Genomic DNA, 27750 nt, shown 5'->3' on the forward strand with positions numbered 1-27750 from the left:
TGCTCACATGGAAGTCCCTCCTATCCAATATTCATGGATATGGTGCAATAGATTAAAGTACCTCTCTATAATCTTAATTTCAAAATTCTCTTTTTTTTACTTTTTTTTGAATAACTGCGAGATAGACCCTTACAAAGCTGTTTATGATTAAATTTCAGTCACATAATATTCCAAAACCCATCCCTCCACCAGTGTACATTTCCCAGCACCAGTGTCTCCAGGTTTCCTCCATCCCCCCTCATCCCCTGCTTGCCTCTATGGCAGGCACTTTTCTTCTCTCTCTCTCTCTCTCTCTCTCTCTCTCTCTCTCTCTCTCTTTCTCCCCTTTTCAGCATTGTGGTTTGCAATGTTGATAATAAAAAGTTATCAAGAATATTTTTTTACCTACAATTAACACTCAGATCCTGTCCAGTGTGATCATTCCCTGCATTCCCTGCTATTAGAGTTATATTGGTCTCTTCTCTATCTTACCTATCCTCAGCTCAACACACACTTGTGGTTAGTTCTAACCATTGACCAGTTCTCCACCTCCAAGCCTCACATCTCACATCTTGTATACCTACTGTGATCCTTCTTTTAAATCCAATTTTAATATTATTCAATCTCAATATTTATATGCAATTTCAGTATTATTTTGGTAGAGACCCATGTCTATTCAACCTTCTTCCATTTTTGTTCATTTTCTCCCTCTAGTCAGGTTCTTATTTATTTATTTTACCATGCCCAATACCAGTAACTGGAATTATGACCCTGGATTTTCTCTAAACTCTTTTGTTTTTCTCTTATTTTGGGTACTTGTATAACAAAGCCTCAATTCCACTTATATTTAACTATCTACCTACATCTGAAAAATTGAAGAATACTAAGAAAGTTGCTCAGTTAGGATAATTGATCTTATTTTACATTTGTGAACATTAGCATCAGATATGAGCCTTGTCCTAATTTTATTTTCCCTTTTATTCTCAATCTCTAAGACCTACTTTTATAGTTGTACTTGCAGCAGTGACTTCTCTAATACATTTAGGAAATAGTAGGAAAAAAAAGAGAATATCTACAAAGACCAACTAGCCATTTTCTTACCCACTCGTTATTATGCTGAATATACGCAGTCTTCTAGCTTCTTTCTCTAAATGAACTATCTCTGTTCCAATCTGAAGTCAGCTTCTCTACCATTGCACTACACTGAGCCTCCTTTATAATTTCTCTTCGCCTGTGCATTTTAAATTTTCTGTCATGTATTTCCCCCATAATATCACCATCTCACATCGCATTGCGATGATTTATTTTTGGCATTGTATTAATTCCCTTCCATAATGGAAGCTCAAGGAATTTTGGCTGTTTTTTTTCATTGATATATCCCTAGTGTCCATAACTTCTTTGAACACATACATTTCTCAATAACTTTTGTTGAAAGGAAGACTTAATCAATGAGTTGTTTGAAGCAATGTGTTATATGTAGCTATGGGATAAACATATGGGAATTTTGAAGAAGAAAGGCAAAGGAAATTTAATAGTAGCTACATAAATCTTGTATTTATTTACATTATATTGAAGTCACAAGAAAGAATAAGGATAAAGATAAAGAAAGAAGACTAGGAAGAAGAGATATCCTTGTTTAAATGGAATTACAAAATCACCTTTGTCTAATATATATTTTATATTATATAAAATATATTCTTATATTTTTATATTTTATATTCTTATATTTTTATATTTTATCTTATATTCTTATATTTTATTTAATATGCTGTGGTTATTTTTATTCAATACTGTAAGTACATGCATACAATTTTCTAAATGCAAATAATTCTTGGATGTTGAAAATAAGAAATTAAGTTGTTATAAAATAGAAAAATACAGCCACTTCATATACCAAAGGTAAGAACAAGTTAATAGCAAGCTCCACAAAGCCAGTCAGCCTCATATCTTGCAAGGTCATTTTTGTTTCATTCTTTACAGTGAAATTGTCATTTAATTATTTCCTTTCCTCAGTTTAAAATTTTATAAGATTAAATTATATAAAGTAGTTCAAATATTTAATCACCAATTGTAATGCATATATCTTACAAGAGATGCAATGCATACATGTGTACATGTATGTGTATATGAAATGCATTCACATACGTATATATACATATATATAAAACTTCTTTATATTTTTATCTCAAAGTCAAATGCTGACCCATGGATTTGAGCACAATGCTTTATCAGTTCAACTAGTGCTTATCATTTTACTTGGCTGAGCATGTTTTTAGTGACAGTTTGGTGAAATGCTTCCACTAAACTAGTGTATTTTGCTGTGTAATGTATTTTTCATTTAAAAAGACCACTTTAAAAATATTTTTACAGCTAACATGATTTTTACTTGACACTCTTGTATTGTCTAGAGATTGGTGTGGTGATGGTAATGTCATATATCTATGTAAGGGAGTCCATAATAAACAAGTAAGTGACAATTCTGAGTGAATCTGCGATGATTGTCCTTTAGTCAGCTAGTCTTTACCTGTCTTCTTTGACATCTTAAGTGAGGCAACGATTTGGGGTGAGAAAACGTTATCTTGTAGTTTCTTCATTCTAATCTTAAAAAATTTAACTCAACAAAAATTTAAAGCCCTTCATGAAAAAGAATGGATAACTTCTTTGCCATGACTCATTTCTTACTGTCTTCAATTTAAGTTGTATCTCTTTTAAGGAAGAGAAAGGGAAGTTTATGGTTCTTGAAGCCTTATGCTGAAAATCATGAACGTTTTAAAATACATAATTTGCAGGTATAAATATTTATTTCTCATATTGAGAGTATTAAAGAAAAATGATATTTTGAATGAAAAAATCCAGCATAGATATTTGCTTTTGTTCTGAAGATAAATATAAAATTTCTATTTTTAAGTAAAATAATTGCTAGTGGTCTATTTGAGAAACTAAAGAAATTTTAATCTAACTTTGATCATTTAGTTATTATTTTATGGGACTGAGATGGATGATCAAATAGGGATGGATGCTCATAATGTAAAAGAAAATAGTTTGAAATATGAAGTGATGTTATTTCACAAAATATAGAAGCATAAATTTATGGTAACTTATTCCAATAAATAAAACAAGATTTCATTCAGTATTAATAAAAATTTGTTTGCCTTTTGATATTAACAAATTAAAACATCAATCAACTGGTCTGAATACTTTATGAAACTTGGTGAAGTTAGTATGCTGATATTTTGAGTTGGTAACACAATCGCAACCAATTTAGATGAATTTCCTTTTCATATAATATTTTATCAACTTTAATATATGTGCAAATATATATTATTAAGTGGATCTGGGTTATGCAAATATATACTATACTTGGGCAGATCTAGTTCAATTAAAGATTCTAGCTCTGTAGGGTCTGAGATTCTAAACTACCTGGTGAAACAGATATATGGACATATTTTGAGTAGTAAAGATTAGGGGTCATTAAGGTGATACTATTTGGTTATTAATTTTTGATATAATTTTATTAAATAGTTGTATTATTTAGCAGCTAACATCATATTTCTCTGAGAAAGTAATTGTTTATTGTAGCAATATTGTCATGTATAATATCTCATTATTAAGCATAATTTTTCAATTATATAACTTGTCTCATCCTTTTTGCATGAATAGCAACACAAAGTAATAAGAAATCTAAAGTAAGAGTGTCATGTTTATGAGTTGAGTTCATCAATGTTTTAGGGGAAAAGTTTAGTTTATTAATTTTAGAGCAGATATTGAATTGTTTTTCTCTTTTCAACCTTTTGTTAAAAGGTTGTCAAAACCTCTAGGCCAGCGAGATACTACAGTCGGTAGGGTACTGTAGTATCCTTGCAGGTGGACAGCCTGAGTTAATCCCCAGTACCTCATATGTCCCCAAGGTCCACCAGGAGTGATCCCCAGGTGCAGAGCCAGGAATAAGCCCTGAGAATTGCCAGGTGTGGCCCCAAACAAACAAACAAACAAACAAACAAACAAAACAACAAAACAAGGCTATGAAAACCTAGTATGTCACTAGAGTGGGTAGGTGTATAAGTATTTACATGTTAAATTTCTTAAATGGGAGTGGGATTAAGAAAATTTTCAAAGAATCAAAATGGAAGATAGTCAGTTATGTTTATATTTAAAACTAATGTAGCTTAGTATCAACGTTCTTGACATTATATCATATAAAATTATAGATTAAAAAAGCTAATTTTTTAATTTATGGGCATATTTGACTACTGTTTTTACTGTTATGTTAATAATGGTGCCTAAATTTGATAGCTGCTTGTAGATCTTATTTAACATGATATGTTATGCATACTGCATAATGCACTCAATATACAAATGAAGTCTTTTAGGGAGCTTAATAATCTACAAAAAACTGAAAAGATGCAAAAAAATTGGAGAAAATATGATGCTATAAATGCGTGGATATAATAAGGGAAATTTTAAACTTATTTTTATAAAATAACACCCTATGAATATGGAGAAAAGCACTATTGATCTGAAAATTTATTAAACATGTATTTTTTAAAAAATTAGTTAATTTATTGAGTCACCGTGAGATACAGTTACAAAGCTTTCCTGATTGAGTTTCAGTCATACAATGACCAAACATCCATCCCTCCACCAGTGCACGTTTTGCACCACCAATGTCCCCCCAGTATTCCTCCCACCACTCCCTCCCCACCCCACCCCCCCAGTCCACCCCCAACTTCTGTGACAGGCATCTTCCTTCTTTACTCTCTATTTTTGGGCATCATGATTTGTAAAACAGGTAATGAGAGGCCATCATGTTTGGTCCTTCCTCTACTTTCAGCACACATCTCCCATCTCAAGCAATCCCTCCAATTATCATTGACTTCGTGGTCTCTTCTCTATCCCAACTGCCTTCTCCCCCAGCATACAAGGCCGGCTTACAACTGTGGAACAATCTTTCTGGCCCTTGTTTCTACTGTCCTTTGAAACACACATTTTTATCTTCTTCTGGATTGATTTTGACCTAATGGAAAAATGTATCATGTTCCAAGGTATTGGATCTACTAGATCCAAAAGGAAAGATCATTATGGAAGCAGGGAATACCAGAAAAAAAATAACTGAAGGAATAGATATATGTGTGGCCAACAATAACACACTGTATATAACTTTTTTTGTCTTTGTTTTGGGGCCACAACAGGCAGTGCCTAGGGGTTACTCCTGACTCTGCACTTAGGAATTACCCCTGGCCCTGTTCAGGGGACCAATAGGGGATGCTAAGGATTGAACCCAGGTTGGCTACATGCAAAGCAAGCACACAGCCCACTGTACTATCTCTCTGGCCCACTTCATATGATTTTAACTTTTAAATTTATTGAGATAATTTTATAATTCAAGACATAATCCATCTTGGTGAATGTCCTGTGCTCATATGATTAGTGTTCTACAATTTTTGAGTATGTTGTGCTGTAAAATGTCACTTGTATCTTTTGTATCACTTATCTTCCCATTGATCTTTGATTTGCTAGAGCGGGCACCAGTAATGTCTCATTTGTCCCTGTCGCATGTTAGTGTAGCCCAGTGACATCTGCTCACTCCAGGAAGAGGAAGAGCCTCAAACCGATCATCCAGGGTTTTAATGAAGAAGTCTGACCATCTCGTTGGTGGGCGGTCACGCGGTCTTTTGACATCTGTCCCGTGGAATCCAGTTGGTAACAGCTCTAGTCCAGCCATCGTCTCTGAATCGAATTACATGTGCGGCCCATCTGATTTTTGATGTCTTGGCAAAAGAGACAGCATCCCTGATTCTTGACCATCGACAGAGGTCGGAACTCCGGATTCCTTCTCTCACTTGAGTGAGACGTGATACTCCTAGCATAGCTCTTTCGATTCCTCTTTGGGATACACGAATAGCGTTCTATCTTGTTTGTGTAGGGCCCAGGTCTGAGGCGTACGTTAGCACAGGAAGAATGGTTTAATCGAAAAGATGTGCCCGGAGTCAGAGGTTCTTCATCCTCTTAACCACTTCTTCGACACTCTTGAAGGCATTCCATGCTGTTCTCTTCCTCCTGCGCAGTTCTGGCGCCAGGTCATTACTCATGTTGAATTCTCGACCCAGGTACACATAGCTGCTGCATTTGGAGATGTTCATTCCATTGAGAGCAAATGGAGCATCAGGGACTAGTTCATTTTCATGAGCATCATCTTGTTGAGGTTCAGCTGCAGTCCGACTTTTCCACACTCACAGAGTCGCAGTGTGGAAATGTCAATTAGGTAAATTTGGTTGATAATGATGTTTATCTTTTTATTTTTTTTTTACTTTCTGTGTCTCATCCGTCAATGATTTGAAAAGTTGTTGTTTTACCTGTAATTACGAGTATATCCTTTATTTTCCCATATTTATTTGTATACCACATCTTTGTAAAGTTCTCTGACACTTGTTCTCCCAATGTCTTATTTCTTTAACATGATGTCCTTTAGTTATATCAAAGTTATAGCTAAAGGCAATATTTAATTCATCCTTATTGCTGAGTACTATTCCATTTTGTATGTATACCACTGGAGCGATAGCACAGCAAGTAGGTCATTTGCCTTGCATGTGACCGAAACAGGTTAGCTTCCTCCGTCCCTCTCCGAGAGCCCAGCAAGCTACCAAGAGTAGCTTCTGCCTGCACAGCAGAGTCTGGCAAGCTCCCTGTGGCGCATTCGATATGCCAAAAATAGTAATAACAAGTCTCACAAAGGAGACATTACTGGTGCCCACTTTAGCAAATTGATGATCAACAGGATGACAGTGCTACAGTGCTACAGTGCATCTGTCATTGATCATTTTGGTTGTATATAGATCTTGATCATTGGCCCAGTCATTCTTCTTATCATCTATTCCAAAAACACAAAAACATTATTTCAAAGAGATAAAAGTTCATGTATGTATACTGCAGCACTATTTAAACTTTAAATTTATATTTATATTATTTATAGTATAATGATTTACATGACTTTATTGTTAGGTTATGCATACTACTTGGCTATTTTCCATTTGTTTCATTATTTTTCTCTTCTTTTTGTTCCTGTCATACTTTTGAAATGATTGATTTTGTTTCAACTATTGGTTTATTAACTATATAGTGGTTTTCTATGGTTTACCATATGTGTTTAACTTATTACAGTTTATGTTTCCTTAATATTAAATTATTTTAAAAGACATATGAGGACCTTATAATTGATTGTTTCCATTTTCCCTCTTTTAATTTTATATACATTAGCATATATTTTATTTATATATATGATATACCAGAAATACACTGTTCTTATTTTAATCTTAATATTAAATTTCCTTCTAAATGCAAGTTTTGTGGAAATAGGAATCAAACCCAGAGCCTCACACATAGTGGTGCTGTTCTGTATCAAGCTACCTTCCTACCTACCCCCTAACCATATGTTAAAGTGAGAAAACTACTTCTTATATGTTTCATTACGTTTTCTTTATTTGTTTGAGTACATCTCAGTTTCCATATATTTTTGCATTTTTTTTACAAAACAAGTCTTTTCTTATAGAGAAATTCTGCTGTAATTTTTGGTTGTTTGGTCAGGTATTCTATTTTCTAGTATTTGAAAGATATTTCACTGGATACTACATTCTAATTGGCATACTTTCCTTCACCCTACTAAGATGTATGCAAATCCATATTCTTCTTGCTTGCTATTTTTCTTTAAAAATGTTGCTCTTGATGTGGCCAACTCAGGTTTGATCCCTGGTACCACATATGCTCCCCTGAGCCTTGCCAGAAGGAGAGATCCCTGAGCTCAGAGCCAGGAGAAATGAGCATAGCTGAGCATGGCCCCCACTTCAGATTGGTCATTATTCTAATTTTGTTTTTTTCTCTATGAAATAACTATTATTGCTTGCTTGCTTTTATATTTCCTATTTATTACTATATTGTTAGTATTATTTCGACAACTATAAGACCAAGATGACTGCCCTCTGACATCCTGATAGATCTATCACATCTTCCAGAAGGGCCATGGAAAAGGTTATCCACGACTTCGACTTCTACTCAGATCTCTTTAATAGCCTCATCCATCTGCCCACATACCAAATTCTGCAGGATAGATATGTTGTTCCTAGCATTCTCTCTTCTGAAATCTGCCATTTCATCACTAAAGAAGCTTACAGCACCTGGTCCAGAGAAGGTCAGACCTGAACACCTGAAGAATATGCTGCCAGTACTCATCAATACACTGGCTCGCTCTTCATATGCTACCTGTCTGAATGCAAGTTCCGTCTCAATGGAAGACCAGCAAGACTGTCCTCTTTTACAAGAAAGGAGACATCCACGACATTGGCAACTATTGCCCAATCTGCCTGTTGTCCATCTTCTACAAGTAATTCACTCAAGTCATCCTGAATAGAATTGGCAGAACACTAGATGAAGGAAAACCATGCGAGCAAGCCTGGTTCCAAAAAGGATTCAGCATGATCGAATCCACATGGTGACCAAGCTCATTTTCTCAGGTTTCTGAGAGTTCAAGGTGCTGCTCTGTCTAATGTTCATTGATTTAAAGAAGGCCTTTGATTCTATTGAGACTGAAGCGGTAGTCGAAGCCCTAGCCAAACAGGATGTTTCATTCAATACATCAGGATCCTCCATGAGCTGTATTATGGGTTCACCAACAGGATCTCACCATTCTACAAAGAAGTGATCATTGGCGTAAAAGAGGGCTTTGGCAAGGCGACACCATTTCCCCATAACTCTTCAGTGCCACCCTCGAGAATATCATGTGACTACTGGAATGGGAAGGAATGGGAGTGAAGATAGACAGCTAGCAACTATAGCACCTCTGCTTTGCTGATGACATTGTTCTCATAACACCAAATATTAGCCAAGTGGTACAAATGCTGGCCGACTTTGATCATGAATGTGGAAAGGTCGAACTGCAGCTGAACTTCATGAAGACAATATTTATGAGAAATGAACTAGTTGCTGATGTTCCATCTGCCCTCAATGGAATGAACATCTCTGAATGCAGCAGTTATGTGTACCAAGGTTAAGAACTCAACATGACAAACGACCTGGCACCTGAGCTTCGCAGGAGGAAGAGAGCAGCATGGAATGCCTTCAAGAGCTGTGAAAGAAGTGGTTAAGAGGACGAAGAACCTCCAGCTCCGGGCACAGCTTTTCGACTTCACTGTTCTTCCTGCACTAATATACGTCTCATAGACCTGGGCCCTATAAAACAGGATGAGAATGCTATTCGGGTATCCCAAAGAGGAATCGAAAGAGCTATGCTTGGAGTATTATGTTTCACTCAATTGAGAGAGGGAATCTGGAGTTCTGACCTCTGTCGACCATCAAGAATCAGGGACACTGTCTCATTTGCCAAGGCATTGAAAATCAGATGGGCTGGACATGTAATGTGATTTAGAGATGACCGCTGGACTAGAACTGTTACCAATTGGATTCCACGGGATGCCAAAAGACCCTGTGGCCACCCACCAATGAGATGGTCAGACTTCTTCGTCAAAACCCTAAAGGAATGGTTTGAGGTTCTTCATGTTCCTGGAGCGAGCAGATGTCATTGGGCTACACTAGCATTCCACAGGGACAAAGGGAGACGTTACTGGTGTCTGCTCAAGCAATTCAAAGATCAACAGGATGCCAAGGGATACAAGTGATAAGTGATTACTATATTAAGAAAATTTGTTATAATTCTCTTTCTTGTGAATTTCTTTGTCTTTCTCTTTGAAGTTCAATGGGTTTATCTGTGGATTTTTATTTTAATACAATTTGGGAAAAATTGAGCAAACATACTTTATTCTTCCCATCTTTACACATCTTCAGTAATGTGGCCATTTGATATGGCCATCCAGAACATGAACAGAGCTTTTGTTTTTATTTTCTTGCATTTTTTTCTTAGAATTTTACTATTTTTCCAGATCTAATTATTTCAAATGTTATATTTTCAAATTCACTGGTAATTTTAGTTTTTCTATAGTGTTAATTCTTACCCATACACTAAATTGCTATTTTAGTATTATCTTTTTCATATGTTTGAATTTCAATTTTTTTCTTAATAGTTTTTATTCCTTTCATCTTGATGCTTATATATTTAATAATCGTTTCAAGTTCTTGATTACTAAGTGATTTATATAACTCTTCAATATGCCATTTATGGATTCTCTGGATGGATTTTATGTCTTAGTAAAACCTGGTCTGCTTTTTTAAGTCTTTCGTGTCATTTTTATTACTTTTATTAAAATGATCTTGTTTTGACAGTAGTTAATTTACTTACAAGACAATGTTACACTTTTGTGAATGTAAAAATACCATTATTTTGTGATGATTTCTAAGGTTTTTATCTTTATTAAACCTGCATCTATACATAATCCTTGTTAACTGAGGAATTCTACTAAACGTCCTAGTTATTCAACATGCTTTATCTGCTAAGAACACTACAAATAGTTTATCTCTCTAAGTGTTATTCTTTACCATTATGGAGTCTTGTCTTATACATGCTCACTATTTTTTGTCAGATAAGAACAAAAGAGAACACTATTCAGATTTCTGTAGCTCTTTTTTTAAAGCTCCCTCTATGATGTTCTTTTATGCCAAATCCAGCTACTCAACCTACTTGTGTTCAACTTGTGGTCCACCTTATACCAAAAATGGTCTGTAAACTCCAAGTTGAAGACTAAGACAAATTTAGAAGTCACTTAAATTTTTTGGAGTTACAGTCTTGCACTATTTGTTTTCTTATATTAAAGAAGATTGAATATCTATTTATCTATTTATCTCTGTCTATATACCTACCTATCTATCTTACCTAGTATGCTAGTTGTTCTACCATCAGAAGGAAACTAGTATTTCTAAAAGCACAGATTAAGATCAGAGATTTATTGATCAATTCTGACATTTTATCAGTTCTTTCAAATAGAAAATCAAATTAATATTTGCCTTAAAACCTCCCCAGTTGTTTTCTCTTCTAAGAAGTTTTTTCTCACAACCCCTACAACTTACTCTTTCCTAATCTTCTAAAGGAGCATTCTTGACCACAGTTGTTAGTTGCTATTTAAATTATCCTATATGTTCTTTCTTCCATAGAATTTATTACAGTCTACAATTATTTTTCACGCATGAATAATGTAGCTTTGTTTTTGTTATCCTTCCCCAAGGAGAAAAATTTGATTGCATCACCATATCTCTTAGCTATTGAGTATTTCCTGGCCCATAGAAGAAGTTAGAAAATACTTCCTGATCATAGTTTTAATAAGAAATTTCAAGTCACATACTTTGAAATTTTATGGTAAAGAATCTAGCTAAGCAACACAACACAAAGACCTACGCTAGAGGAAATTATATTTATGTATTCCCATAGAATCTTTTTCATGAGAGTAAAGAGAATTGAATCCATTATGTTCCCAAGGAAAATAAAGTAGCTTTAAATTGTAGAATTTATCTATGTTTGCTATTGATATTGACTTCTCTGTATGCTATCAAGATATACCATATTCTTATGGTAGGTCATTTGAAATAGGTCTATACTCCTTTCTATTATAAATAGAAAAAACAGCTTAGTAGTTCATGATAGTGTATTTGTTGGTTTGGAGATTTCTATAACAAGATATCAGACTCAATGCCTTAAACACCATTTACTTCTCACAGTTTTGAAGATTGGGAAGTCTAAGATTATGATGAGGGCAGATGTGATATCTGGTGTGGAGATTTTTTTCTGATTTTCTGACTGCCATCTTTTTTTCTTATATCCTCATTTGAGGAGATATAATTGCCCTATTGTCTTATAAGACACTAGTGTCATTTATTAAAGTTTCACTGTATGTCCAAATCACTTTCTAAAGACCTCATTTTAAATGCCAAGGCTTTAGGGATTAGACTTCAATATATAAATTTTAGAAGGAAAAAACATTCAGTCTACAGCAACAAAAAAACCCAGTATTTTTGTATAAAGGTATACACAATTGTTACATGCATTTTTTAAAAAGGTTGTTCACAATAATTTATGCCATTCAATTTTCTAACACCAAACCCACAACCAGCATATTTTAATTTGATTGGGAATAAAGGAAGTGGGTTGCATAAAATAACATGATTGTATTGATGATACTAATTCTGAAACACATTGAAAAGTATTTGACCTAGTCATCCCAGTTCTTAGTTTTACCTTCTTTAAGGTACATGATTTTTTTCCTAATCATCTATTCACTGATAATGTGGATTTGTATTTTCCTGTACCAAAAATAATCTCTAGATTGAGATAGTTCAAAATGATAGAGCTCATGTCTTGTGTTTGGAAGGTCCCAAATTCAAACCCTGGTACCACATGACCCCCTGAGAACTGTATGTCACCTTCCTTCAAGCACATTTATGATGTTTTCCGTCCCTGTCAAGTGTGACTCTAGTGGCACTAAGTACTGCTGGGTGGCCCTCATGGTCCCAGTAAGATTGCATCACTCACCTCGAAGATCAAAGCATCTGGCCACCAAACAGTACCAGGGAATCTTCCCTCAAAAGCATACCTATCCAGGATCTGGGTATTTTTTTTTTTATAGTTTACATAATGGAGATCAAGCCAGGGTCAGTCAGATGCAAGACAACAACCTTAGCCCCTGTACTATTTCTCTGGTCCTTCTTTGACCTTTTAAGAAATTGTCTTATTTTTGGCATTCACTTTCTTGTAAAGTTTAAAATTATCCATTTGTCATACTAAATTTCTTTATTTCCTTTATAAATTTAAGATGCTTCTCTAAAAGGGAAAAGTATATCAATACATTCTTCAGCGCTGCTAAAATTATCAGTGAACATCTTGTCAGACAGTGATGTGTGAATCTTTTTTGTATGCCTCTATCCAAGGCCAGGTTTGTTGATGGAGGGGGAAGACTTCTCATTTTTCAAACCTGAATCCACTCCTGCCTGGAAAACACTAGTATATTGCAGAGACTGTTTCAGAGGGTATTTAAATTTGTTCCCTAGCTTTCTTATTTGTCTATGTTTTCCTAAACACTAAGTTTAAAACAATGGCCTCTATTATTTTCTCTTAATATTAGTTGGATGGTTTCAGAGACCTTTAATTTGTTTTAGTTCAGGCAACATTACACTCTAGTTCTAAGAATCTGTGAGTTAGGAGTGGAGATTTCTTTATAATGTTCCTTAAGGTCCTTTGATCCAAGTCCAGCATGCATCAGCTGCTGCAGTTATCCCAGAATAATTTACTTATCCAACAATGCCATCTATGAAAGAGGAAATAAACCAGGTTTTGTATAAATGTAGGATTCTAATGTGATCACTAACATTAAGTCACTAATGTGACCCTCTCATTAGCTATTACTCCCAATTAGGTGTTCTTAAACAATTAGCGTTTGAGCTACATAATCTTATTTATAGTATATATATTCCCTGATGAGAGAAGAAATTACTGCTGGGAAAGCTGAGTCTCAAACTTTTAATTTAGGCACTAAATTCAGATACATTACCTCAGTTGGACTTTCTTCTTGTGGAATTACTAAACTCAATTCTCTTGTTCATGGGATTCTCTAGGCATCAAGAACCTCTTAGGAAAATTACAAAAAATCCATGGCTGCATGGAGTACACAATGGGAGAAAAGCAACAAGAACTGCTCTTTTCAAATAGCATTAAAAGTTTTCAGATTTTTCAAAGTATTCTAAGAAAAAAAATTCTCATATCCTATTAGTGTTACTGTAAGCTTTATGTGCATAGGTTACTATTTTTGTATCAATTTGTGAGTTCTCTTTGTTGCCTCTTTGACTTTCTATAATGAAAACTGGGACCTTATACTTATTTTAAATGATGTTTCATATATAAAAAATAAGTTATGACAATTATTGCACCTCTAGTCCAGTGGTACTTTCCAGAGTACAATTTCAAATTTTTGATAAATAAGACATTATCTTTCTGTAAATATTTACTCTAAGTGGAAAGTCAAACAATAAATGTTAAATATGCTTCCTTTTGGAAATAGCATTTTTGGGACCTTGGGGTTCTAGAGCAGAGTTTACAAGATGGCATGGTATTGGAACATTGTATACCTGAAACTTTGCTATTAACAGTATTATAAATTATGGTGCTTAGATTAAAAAATTGAAAATATTCTTTTTATTATTTGAAGAAATATGTATTTGGTACAGCATATTTTCTGAAACTTTAAGAAACAATTAGTATGTAAGAAGAGACAAAATTCCTGCACTCGCCTCCCACAACCTGCCTCTCCATGTGCCCTTCTAACAACCACTCCCCTCCCCCAGGTAACTTGGACCCTAGATCGCCCTCTCCTCTTCGCACCCCTCTGAAAGAACTCTCACACTGGCTCCGCCCAGCCTGGGGGACTGCCAGGGCTTGGGGACCTCCCCTCCTGCAGCCCGCCTCTCCATCTGCCCTTCTAACAACCACTCCCTTCTCCCAGGTAACTTGGACCCAGGTAACCCTGAGGTCCTGCCATTTGGCTGGTGGGGGAGTGTCCTCTACGTCAGGGGCGGGGCCTGAAAAGGGTGCGTGGCCTTCTCCCGGAGCGCAGTTATTTTTTCCCCTTTTCTAAACTGAGCAACTTAGGTCATAATCTGTATGACCTATTTATTCAAAGAACAACCTGGTCATCTCAATCACTATGTGCGAATAAACCAATTAACCTATCCTAACTCCACAAGAACTGTTAGGAGCACAAGAAGGTACACAAAAGCCCTCATAAAGAGATCATAGCCTCCAGCCTTAACTAGAAGCCCTACATAAACTAAGAAGAGCGCATTTGTGTAAGGAACTATGTAGAAGGGGGCAAAGGATACCATCATCAATTTAGCAAGAGGGAATAAGAGATAGATAATCGTAAGGTTTCACCTCTATCATCCCATAACAACATGAAGAAACATCGAAGAAACCCACCACAAGGAGAAAATGAAGAGACTCCAGATGCCTCAAGAGAGGTCACCCCCAAATACAACCTCCTCTCAGATGCAGAATTCAGAGAAGAAATTGTGAAGATGATTGATGAACTCAAAGCAACCATGGAATGGACAACCAATAAACTAAGGGAGGATATGAACACAACCATGGAACAGACAACCAATAATCTAAGGGAGGATATGGACACAGCCTTGAAACGGACCACCAAGAAAATACAGGAAGAAATGAGAGCAGAAATTTCAAAGCTACAAACAGAAGTCACACAATTAAAGAATCGGTAGATTCTATAAGAAAAAAAATCCAAGCCCATCAAAAAATGGGGTGAAGAAATGGAGAGAAACTTTTTCAAGGAGGAAATATGAATGGCTAAGAGTCACATGAAAAAATGCTCTTCATTACTAATCATCAGGGAGATGCAGATCAAAACAACTATGAGATACCACCTTACATCACAGAGAATGGCTCACATCCAGGGGAACAAAGACAAATGCTGTTGGCGTGGATGTGGGGAGAAAGGAACCCCCCTACACTGCTGGTGGCAATGCTGACTGGTTCAGCACTTTTGGAAAACAATATGGTCACCTCTCAAAAAATTAGAAATTGAGCTCCCATTTGACCCAGCAATCCCACTTCTGGGAATATATCCTGGAGAGGCAAAAAAGTATAGTCTAAATGATATCTGCACCTGAATTGATCACAGCACTGTTTACAATAGCCAGAATTTGGAAAAAAACTGAATGCCCGAGAACAGATGACTGGTTAAAGAAACTTGGTACATCTACACAATGGAATACTACGCAGTTGTCAGAAAGGATGAAGTCATGAACTTTGCATATAAGTGGGTTAACATGGAAAGTATCATGCTAAGTAAAATGAGTCAAAAAGAAAGAGACAGACACAGAAAGATTGCGCTCATCTGCGGAATATAAAACAACAGAATGGGAGACTACTAACACCCAAGAATAGTAGCAATAAGTACCAGGAGGCCTGCTCCACGGCCTGGAAGCTGCCCTCACATGCTGGGGGAGAGGGCAGCTCAGATAGAGAAGAGAACACCAACTAAACTTTAGTGGAGGATCCACTCAGGATGGGAGAAGCGGGTTGAAAGCAGACTATAGACTGAACACTATAGCCACCCAGTATCTCCATTGCAAACCATAACATCCAAAAGTAGAGAGAGAACACTAAGGAATTCCCTGCTACGTGCGTTGGGGGTGGGGAGGCAGCACGGGGGGGGGAGGGCGAGGGACACTGGGACCATAGGTGGAGGAGAATGGGCACTGATGAAGGGATGGGTATTCGAGTATTGTATAACTGTAACACAAGCACGAAACTCTGTAACTGTACCCTCACGGTGACTCATTAATAAAAAAAAAATTAAATTAAAAAAATTCCTGAACTTATATTTCTTTCATTTTATTGCAAGTATAGAAGTATGTGGGAAAGGACAAATAGTAAGACAAATAAATAAGCACTATAATGAAAGATTATCATTGAATACTATAGAAAAAATAAAGAAGCTAATGTGATTGCTGTACAGAGAATACTTTGGAGAATATTGTCCAAAAGCCTGAAAAGACTGAACAGATGTGACATTTAATCTGAGATATGAAACATACTTTCCTAGGAGCTAGTGATAGAGGTGCAGCAGAGGTAGAGAGAAGAACAAGTACAAAGGCTAAAAGAAGGAACAGGGTTGAACTTTAGAGGAACAATAACAAATAGCATGTGGTATGTAGTGAATGAAAGAGTAAGAGATGAAGCTGGTTTGGGAAGCAAAAATGAGATTATAGAGGCCTTGTTGGATTTTATTTTATAAAATGTCACTGAAGCATTTTATTTTATTTTATTTTTTTAACATAGGAGTACTGCTATTTATTTAGCCATTGGTTAAGCTGATTGAATTGGGCATGAACTCCACATTACTTTAAAACAATTTTTTTTAAAGTTGGATATCCATGAGCCAGACCATTACAAAGCTGTTCATAATTGGGTTTCAGTCAAATAATGATCTAGCACCCATCCCTCCACCAGTGTACATTTTCCCACCACCAATGTTTCCCATTGCCCTATCACCATCCCTCAAGCCCCCAAGCCCTACCCCCCAACCCCAGCCTCCCACTATGGGAGGCACTTTGCTTCTTGCTCTCTCCATTCTCCTCTCTCTCTCTCTCTCTCTCTCTCTCTCTCTCTCTCTCTCTCTCTCTCCTATTCCTTGTGTGCATTATGGTTTGCAATACAGGTACTAAGAGGTCACGGTGTTTGTTCTGGGCATTTGGTATTTTTGTCAGGACTGTTAGGCTGAAGTAGATTTCCAATTGGGTGACAGCTTTGGGGTGTGGATGTGATTGCTGAGGCTTCTGGAAGTACAGGGAGATGGGTGGGGGAGAGGTAGCCCATCTGAATCCTGAGAAGACCTGAAGATTTCAGTCACAAAACCCGCATACCAGAATTTTCAGCAGATTATGTCCAGTTGAGATCTGTCCTGAGACAATGGAGTCAGACCCAGGGTTTGGCAGCAATTTTGGATTGTAGAAGCAAGTGGCTGCCGGGGGCCTGCTTGGGTGGGCACAGGCCAACCCGAACCTTCTATTTATCTTGGTCTGTTCAGACATGCATTGATCCAAGATTACCTGCAGCTTTTGATCTCTTTCAAAATATCTATGTGTCTCTGAAACAAGGCTGATAGTACAGCTTATGTGGTAGTGCTGGAGTTGGTTCATGTGGGTGACTGCCAGTGCTTCCAGGAGAATTGCGATGTAGGGGGAGGTAGCTCATTCTAACTCCAAGAAATCCTGGACATTTCAGTCACAAAACCCATATACCAGAATTTTCAGCAGATTATATCTTGTATATAATTATAATTATAATATATTATATAATATAATGTATAATATATTATATATTATATAATACACATTATAATGTATATAACTATAACTATAATTATAATTATATCAGATTAATCTCCTCATTGGCCACCCTCCAGAACTCATGGCTGCTTTTCCCAGAAGGAAGCATAAAATGAGGTCCCCATAACCATGCCACTGGACTCTGCACCAGGAGTGCCCCAGAGGAGGGTAGGTGAGAGCCCTCCCTGGCCTAAGGGACCCAGCCCTGGCAGCCAATCTCCAATACCCTACCGCTGCCACACTCCAGGCCACTTTCCACACGTTCGGGCTGAGCCTCATGCATGAGTGAACATATTTCTGGACCACACAACTGCAAAGCAGTTGCGTGACACATCATCATAAAGAGCCCAGCAAACTACCGAGAGTATCCAGCCCACATGGAAGAGCCTGGCAAGCTCCCTGTGGCATATTCAATATGCCAAATATAGTAACAAATAACAGTTCTAATTATTCTGACCCTGAAAAGGGCCTCCAATCATTGGGAAAAATGAGGAAGGAGAGGCTGCTAAAATCTCAGGGCGGGGACGAATGGAGACGTTACTGGCACCTGCTCAAGTAAATCGATGAACAAGGGAATGGTGGTGAGAATTACAGTGATATCTTGGTGAGGTCCATCCTGAAACGGTGGAATTAGGCTGTGGGTATGGCGGTGATTTTGGATTATGGAAGCAATCGGCTGCAGGGCCTCTGCTTGGGCAGGCACCAGGTCAACTAGCCCCCTCCAATTTATCCCAGTCTGTTCAACCATGTTCAGGTCTGAGATTAACTGCGGCTTTTGATCTCTTTTGTGATTATTTATGGGTCTCTGAAATAAAGTCAATAAATGAACTCTTATAGCTGAGCGGGAGGTGGTTTGTGGGTATGGCTCCCACATACCTAACTTTTGGCTGTTTAATTTCTTGATAAACTTGGTCCCAAGTTGTTGGGGTCCAACCAAAGGCACAGAGGCAATTTTGGGGTCTTAGAAAGCCTGACATCACCATCAGGCTGCTGACGCACTCACCCCGCAGCTACAGGTTTACCTGCTGGCAGCTCCGTACCCCCTCACTCATGCATTTTAAAGAGGAGGCTTATTACACTCAAAAGTTATCTCAGCTGCTATATGAATATCATAAATGCAGAAAAATAGAAATAGGGAGCACATATAGTCTATCTCAATGTCCTAATGTATTAGTATCCAATATAAAAGATGGTGGTAGATAAAATTATAATGGGTCGATCATGGAATGGAAAACAATATATAAATTTGTGGTATATTTTTATGTACATCAAATCAAATTTCATGATGGACTATCTGTAGTGGATAAAGATTATAGGGAAGTGGTTAATTGTTATTGATTTATTTTTGGACCACACCCAGCAGTAATCAAAGTTTACTCTTCGTTCTGCACTAAAGGGATCCTGGCGGGGCTCAAGAGACCATGTGGAATGTCTGGGCTAGAACCTGGGTGGCCTTGTGTAAGGCAGACAGCCTACCTGCTATACTATACTCTGGACCCTTAGATAAGTTATTGTTGATCTTTTGCTTGAGGAACTGAATTTCATTTGCTGAAAAATAGGGAATGGAAATAAATAAATTAAAGGTCACAATCAGATATAAAGATAGCAGATATATAGTGATCATAGGGGCATGTGATTATATGAGTCTATTTTGCGCCTTTTTAATGTTTTGAGTTAAGCCAGAGTAATAGTGTAATTGAGCAATTTTAGAAACGTGTAAAGTTTTGTGTTGAGTACTGTATATGCAAGATTATACTAGGATCAGTTTTTGCAGTAGTTACATTTTCTTGAAGGAGTATTTTTTTCCTTAACACATTGCTAAATCCATCATGGCTTTGAATTATGCTTTCTGAGCAGAATATTCAACACAAGTAAAGAAATTTAAATATGATGTAATAAATCTTGTAACGCATATATATGTATATACATATGAACTTTGGACACAGTGAGAGACAGATACATAGTTATGTTGAGCTGGCTCAAGAACACCTTAAAATAGCTACTTAGCATCCTAAATGTGAGCATCTGTGGCTTGAAGAATAACTGGGGTTAATTTGGAAGGCGCAATGAAATTATCCATGAGCTTATCAATTCATATTCATGGAGAACACAGAGGGTAATTGTGGGGAACCCAAATTCTCATGGAAGTTTCACTGCCTCAACAACAAAATCTATGTCATCTTTTCAAAATAAGGGAGAATCTTTGCCATGCAGAAATGGAGATAAGACTTTAGCACGGGCCCCGACTGGGGCTGGCCCTGTATCCCGCGGCTGTTTCAAGTTCAAAGCACACATTTTTTTTTTTTCCGCGCCAAAGTTCATACCTTCTCAACGGACCCCCAAAATGTCGGACACCACGCCTACTCCCGGAGGGGAGAGAGACCAAGAAGCAAGGTTATTTCCTCCATTAGCCGGCGTGGGGCAAAAGCTTAGTTCACAGTCTCCATACATGGGTGCAAGCACTTGCTGGAACCCCAATTCCTAAAGCTGTCTCTGGTTCCCGCTTGTTCCACATCCACCAGCTCTGCAGGGGCATGGGCGCCCGGGCCGAAAACCCGGCCGGCCGGAGCCGAGCACGGGCCCCGACTCCGGAGATAAGACTTTAAAGGGAGATGAAGAACTATACTCTATGATTATAAAGTGATGGTTGAGGGGCACTCTTGGGAGATGCAAGAAGTGAGGATGGACAAGTAGAAAGTTTATAAGATCTCTGCACACATACTTACTCCATAAGAGTCTTCCATGAAGAGAGTTCTACCATTTAGATGCATGCCTGTTGACATAACAGTCTTAGCTTTGGCATGATAGATTGAGAGTAAAGTAATTTTTCAGTCGAGTTGATTCTCCAGAGACTGAGGTCTTTGATTTATAATATCAAGCGTGTTAGGATTTTCTGTTTCACATTGTTAAGGAATCAGCAAAGCCCCAAGAGTACTATATGACTGAATATTAGGGAAACCTCAAGATTAATTTTTAGGGTTAGATACTCATCAAACTTTTATCTTTTTCTATTATAATTTTTCATGGAGTGAGACCAACATCTTTTCCTCTTTCACTTTATATTCTGTATTCTACTTTCCCAATGTGTGACAGTCTGGAAATTTCCAACTCTGAGCTTCTAGAATTCATCCTTTTAGTGATCCAAAATTTAGCCAGAGTAAGCATATTTAAATTTTGACTTGACATGTATTAACTGTAACCGTGGACAAGTTTCTTAATCTAAACTGATTTTTATATTTTGAAGTTGTAAGATGAAGATAATACTATGACCTTCCTCATCTGTAATTATAAAGGACAAATGTGATATATAATGTAAAGGATAAATATGCACATGTACTTATAATGGTTCTTGTGCTACATTTGTCCATTATACAGGTCATAATGAAAGTGGTTGTGATAAATCATTCTGCCTGTCTTTACGATGGTCATACCATCATGAAAAGAAGGCAGAATCATGTTCAAAGAAACTCATGAAAATAGCATATCTGAACCAATGTTACACATCTTATTCCCACCTGGCTTCAGAGCATCCAGAAGCAGATATTATAACATGGAGAAATGGCCTTTCTGGTCACTGCTAATTGCTTAGTATTTATTCTCACTCACTCTGGGCAGGGACTATCTTACTGCCTGCTCAACAAATACCATCACTCTCTTTGATCTCTTGAACTAGCTGATATGCTGTCTTTCTAGCGTACCTAGCTCTGAGCAGGATCGCTCTTGGATTAGTACAGTTTCCATTCAGAGTTCGGTTTTGACTCCAACAAGAGAGACCCTTTGTAACATAGACCTTTGTAATCTGTTACATGCTGGTAGTGCACATGTAGTATAATTGAAAGTGCACATAGTGTAGTTGACCTTTTACCAGCTACTCTTCTGATTATGATTCTTCCTAAAATTCAGGCATTATTCCTTGGGAATATTTAAAGAACATTCAGTAAGAAGGGTTTGTGATGATCTTAGAAAGCATACTTTCTGCTTCCTTTTTAAATGACAATTTAAATATATGCACCAGTTTCATAAGGTGGATGTGATATTGCATCAATTACATGCCAAAAGCATAATATTAAATGGTAAATGAAGTATTACTTTTGTGCATCTCTATTTCTCCATTTTCTACATTTATTTCTTGAATATTTATATCTTCATCCCATGCATTCCTTTTTCTTCTCTTCTATTGGGCATTTTTTTGGAGTATACTGAATTTACACAATGTCTCTTTGCATATCTACAACAGATTGTCCATATCTTTTTAGAGAAAAAGAAACAATATGGCAAATCTCCAAAAACTCACTGAAAGTGTTATTTTACTCACCTGTTTAGCATATGAGTCTATAGGAAAAATTCAGTGCTCAATTCAATGCTGCAACAATTACACAAGATTTACCGATATATTTTTTAAAATTAAAAAAATATTTTTATTGTCTGTCATAGACAGGGGGAGGGTTGTGATGTGGGCGGGGGGGAGGGCTGGGGACATTGGTGGTGGAGAATGTGCACTGCTGGAGGGATGGGTGTTTGATCATTGTGTGACTGAAACTCAAACATGAAAGCTTGCAACTGTATCTCAGTGATTCAATAAAAATAAAAATAATAAAAAAATTAAAACAAAAGATGAACTTAGTTTGGAGATTGTATATTTAACACAATGCAACCCAATGAATTCTGTAAAATAACTTAGCAAGTCTATACAAGAAAATTATTTTTGTTAGACTGTTCACAATAATTTATTACATTTAATATTCTAACACCAAACCCACCACTATTACACCTTACCACCATCATTATTTTGAATTTTTCCCACAACCCCCCAAGCCTGCCCCTAAGACTCTAAATAATTTAATTTGTATTGCTTGCTAAGAGTAATCCACTAAAAATGATCCAAGATTTACTTAGAGAAAGTATATGAAGATTGTTGTATCACACCTTGGAGCTGTTAAGCCTTTGTACAAAAGACTACTAACATGTTACAAGTTGAAATTTGTGTGCTGATGTTTTTGCTTTATTTATTTATTTTTTGGATTGAAATCGTTTGCCTTCTACTTTACATCACGTCAAATGTGGTGTGCTACGCTTGGTACATCAGTGGCATAGTGTATGAGACGTCGCTCCAGGAATTCTAAAATTTTAAATACAGTGATACAGCTGGAGTTCAATTTTTAACTGGATGGTGACTTTGGGGTCAGGAGGCATCTCTGCAGCTTGTTGCTATCTTCAGAGATTTATTTGTGAGTCTCTGGATCAAAGCTGTTAATGAACTTATATGACACCCAGAGGAAGTTTGTGGGCATGACTGCCAGGATCCTGGAAGAACAGGGAGATGAGGGGGATTGCCCATTCCTAACTCCATGAGTGCTTGGAGATTTCCATCACAAAACTCGCATATCTGAGTTTTTCAGCAGATTCATTCTCATGTGTGAGGGGCTTGACCCGAGCCTGTAGAGATCAGCCGGGAACAGGATGGTGATTGGGTTCTGGTGGTTTTCAGCTGCCGGGGCTCTTTTGGGGCACGTGGTGGGCTTTCCACACCTTCTGGGGTGCCCCAGATAAATTCAGCTTGGCATGGAGTGTGAAGGCATCTCTGCGGGTTTTGCTGTCTTCTGAGATTTATTTGTGAGTGTTTTCTGCTTTTGACTTTTGCTAAAATAGTTAATGGAAGCTATGTTAGATTTTGCTTTTTTATTTTATAAAGCTTTTGAGTCACACTCAGCAGTGCTCAGGGACTCTTACCAACTATTACCAACTCAATGTTCAGGGGGTGTTTAGTCTTATCAGAAATTCAAACCAGGGTCATAGCAGCCATAACCACGTACAAGACAAGTGTCTTACATCTTACACTATTTCTCCAAGTAAACTTTCATAAAAAGACTTAAAAAAGTTTGCATATATCTTTTTTTTTAAATGTAAGAGTATTGCTATTTTTTCAGTCATTGATTAAGCTGATTGAATTGGGCATGAATTCCACATTACTTTTTCTTTTTTAATTCAGAATTTTATTTTATTATTTTACTATTATTTTATTATTTTATTTTATGTTATTATTTTACTATTATTTCCCCCCACCCCACCCCTTTTTTTGATTCACTGTGAGATACAGTTACAAAGCTTTCATGTTTGAGCTTTGGTCATACAATTATCAAACACCCATCCCTTCTCTAGTTCACGTTTGTCACCACCAAATCCCTGGTATTTCCTTACCCCCAGCCCTTTCCAACCCTTCCCCTGCCTGTGTTGCAGTTTCCCCCATACTCTCTCCCTACTTTGGCTACACTCGATATTTTGACACCAGTCTCACCACCACTCAAACCTGGTGAAAAGGCAATTCTAGATGATTTGTTTTGTATTGCTTGTTATGGATAGAATATAATGTCCAGGGAATTCTGTGTCGTTCTCTTCTGGGAGCTTTGGTTTATAATCTCTGGGTCTTGGCTGTTGGTGAGTTTACATGGTGCCAGGGGGGTGGTTTGTGGGTGTGACCGCCAAGCTTCTGGAAAACTGGAGACCAGGGGGGAGGAGGCCCAGTCCCCATCTGAGCAGGTGTGGAGATCTGAGTCACAGGTTCCGGCATACCTGGGTTTTCCTGTTGGTCCGCTCTTTGGTGAGGTTCATCCTGTCTTATATGATGCTTGTCCTGTCTTGGGTGAGGCTCCTCTGAGCGTGTGCAGAGTGGCTTTGTGCATGGCAGTGGTTGGGTTCTAGAGGTTTTCAGCTGCCGGAGTTCTGCTTGGGGCAGGAAGAGAGACTCAAACCACCCCCCCCTCCTAGGTGCCCCAGTGAAGACAGCCTGGTGTGGGGTCAGGACATTCTGTGTTGTTCTTTTCCAGGAGCTTTAGTTTACAGTCTCTGTGTCTTGGCTGTTGATGAGATTACATGGCTTGCTGGGGAAAGTTTGTGGGTGTGACTGCCAAGCTACTGGAAAACTGGGATGGTGGAGGAGACCAGTCCTGATCCAAATTGGCTACAGGCCCTAACTGCATCTTTTGATCTCTTTCGAGATTTATTGGTCTCTGAAATAAGGCCAATAAGTGAGCTTATATAGCTCATCAGGAGGTGGTTTGTGGGTGTGTCTCCCACATACCTAACTTTTGGCCATTTAATTTCTTGGGAAACTTGGCCCCAAGCTGTAGGGGTCTGGCCAAAGGTACAGCAGCAATTTTGGGGTATCTGGAAGTGTGCAGGCACCATCAGGTTGCTGATGCACTTGCCCCACAGGTACAGGTTGAGCTGCTGGCGGCATGATATCCCCCTGTATATCTTTCGAACTTCTCTAGAAAAGCTTATGCTGACTGTGTATTCTTTGGAAGGTCCTTTTAAATCTCTATGGGAGGACCAGATAGTGCAAGGGTTAAAGTGAATATTCTGCATGTGGCTGACACTTGTTCTGTGCCTACTCTGGTATGTTATACATACCCAGGGCCCTGCAGAGTGTAGCACGGGAAGCCCTCAAGCACAGGCTCAGAATCTGTCACGTCCTGAGCAGGACAGCATTCGCAGGCCCTGACATTAAACCAGGGGCCAGTAGGCTGAGAATTGCTGGAGTCATGTCATAGGTAGTCTGAGCAATGTGTGAGATGCCCCTCCTGAACCCTTGACTCCCCCATTTCTGTGGCTCTGTGGCTTAACTTCGATTTGCCATATATCAATTCTATGGACTCATCTTCCATTTCTAACTTCAAGATAAGGAAGAAAACAAAAAAATGTTTATATATACCTTTAAAATTTATTTTTACATAGCCTTAAATTTAATGTTTTTTGTTTGTTTGTTTATTTGTTTTTGCTAAATTTAGGGGAAGGGATATAAGCCACTCCCTGCTATGCTCATGATTGCTCCTGCTGTGTTCTTAGGAATGTCTTCTGACAGTGCTGCTGGGGGACCATAGTGCTGTTTGGGGACCATGAACTGAGGTCAGTCCTGAGCAAGAAAAGTGACTTATTTCCTGAACTTTCTCTTTGCCCCCTGAAGTATTAGCTATTTTGAAGATTACGAGGAAAAAAGGAAATAATTCTTAGGGAACTAAGTCAATGAAGAAAGACTAAAATAAGGAAAATTAAGAAAACATTAATCTTTATAAGCTCTCTCTTCTCTCTCTCTCTCACACACACACACAAACATGCACACTTACTTGTATGGCAAATAATAAAATGAGGATATATAAAGACCTCTGTAGGAATGTCAGCCAGATGACTTAGAGATGTAAGATGTAGAGACAAGGGGATTCAGTCTTTTTTTTTACATAATTTAAAAAAAAAATTTAATGAATGACCGTGAGGAGTAGTTACAGACTTACAAACTTTCATGCTTACATTTAGTCATACAATGATTGAGTACCATCCCTCCACCAGTGCCCATTCTCCACCACCAATGATCCCAGTATCCCTCCCACCACCCCCATCTAACCCCTCACTCCACCCTGCCTCTGCAGCAGAGCATTCCCTCTTGCTCTCTCTTTCCTTTTACCCAAAAGGAGTTGTGGTTTGCAATATAAGTATTGAGTGGTCATAATGTTTGATCTATAGTCTACTTTCAGCTCACAAGGGGGATACAGTCTTAAAAAAAACAAAACAAAACCCAAACCCAAACCAAAACAAAAGGCTCCCTGTAGGAACTCAGAAGCATATAGAAATCATAAAAATGATTAATTTTATGTATATATACAATAAATCATATAAGATAGATAAAATAATCATATAAATAAATCATATAATCCATTTATAATATATTTCATATCATAAATATCTTGAAATGACATTTTTGCTCTTATTTTTAATATTATCATATTTCATATAAAACTGTAACAGTTTTTATTTTTTTGCAGGGGAGCATACCTGTGTTCAAGGATTTCTCCAGTTCTGTGCTCAGGGATCATTCCTGACAGTTTTGGAGATCAAACCCAGGTTGGCAACAGGCAAGGCAAGTGTCTTACACACTGTATTATTTCTTTGGAACTTTTAAGCAGTTTGTGAACAAATATAAATTATACAAATGTATAAGAATACCATTCTTCGAGGTTTAAAAAAACTAACAATAAGTTAAAGGGAGTTTTTGTAATGGCTACTAAAATATCATAAATTATATATGGAATTAAAACCATCAAATTACTATGTTTGTTACCTTTTTATTAGCAACTAATGACACTGGGTAAAATTCCTGAAATAATTATTTGGTTCACTAGCCCACTCGAACAAATTGATGAGCAATGGGATGACAGTGACAATGACAGTGACAGTGACTATCTTAAAAATATTTTTTGTATCACTATCACTATCACTATAATCTTGTTGATCATAGATTTGCTCAAGTGGGCCTAGTAACGTCACCATCCATCCTAACCCTGAGACTTTAGCAGCCTCTCTTTACTTGTCCTTCCCAACAGTGCTGATTAGAAGCTCTTTCAGGGTCAGGAGAATGAGACCCAGAGTTGTTACTGTATTTGGCATATGAATACTCTACAGGGAGCTTGCCAGACTCTCCCTCTCCCAAGCTGGCAGGAAATTCTTAGTAGCTTGCCAGGTTCTCTGAGAGGGACAACTAGGCTATAAGATGTCTGTAAGATATTTGTTATATCAAATAATAAAATAATTGGAATTAAAGAAAATAGTTGATTATGCTTGAATAGATGTGGCTCACTGCCGGCAGTTTCTATCTTTGTCGTCTACGCACCAACATCCAACTACAATGAAGAAGAAATTGAGAAGTTCTACATGGAACTGGAGAGGTACTATAAAGAAGACCACACCTTCTACAAGATCATTATTGTGATTTTAATGCCAAGATAGGACTGAGAAGGTTGCCTGAAGAACTCTACATTTGGACCTGGCCTAGAATGGAATGATCAGGGTGAGAGACTGTCTGAGTTCATCATGTCGACCAAGACCATCCATGGTAACTCACAGTTCCAGAAGGCTGAATCTAAACACTGGACATAGGTGTCTCTCGGT

General features: G+C 37.5%; 1 long non-coding RNA gene across 1 annotated transcript in view; it reads left to right on the forward strand.

The window, feature by feature from the left end:
* LOC129402228 (uncharacterized) overlaps positions 1–26692 on the forward strand; it is a 70011-nt gene extending 43319 nt beyond the window's left edge. Inside the window, exons 2-3 of the long non-coding RNA XR_008628597.1 lie at positions 25657–25716; positions 26628–26692. This is a non-coding gene — a long non-coding RNA (uncharacterized LOC129402228). The remainder of the gene's footprint in view (positions 1–25656; positions 25717–26627) is intronic.
* Positions 26693–27750: the final 1058 nt, after the last annotated feature.

The sequence above is a fragment of the Sorex araneus genome, chromosome 2, assembly GCF_027595985.1.
Source record: "Sorex araneus isolate mSorAra2 chromosome 2, mSorAra2.pri, whole genome shotgun sequence".
Lineage (NCBI taxonomy): Eukaryota > Metazoa > Chordata > Mammalia > Eulipotyphla > Soricidae > Sorex > Sorex araneus.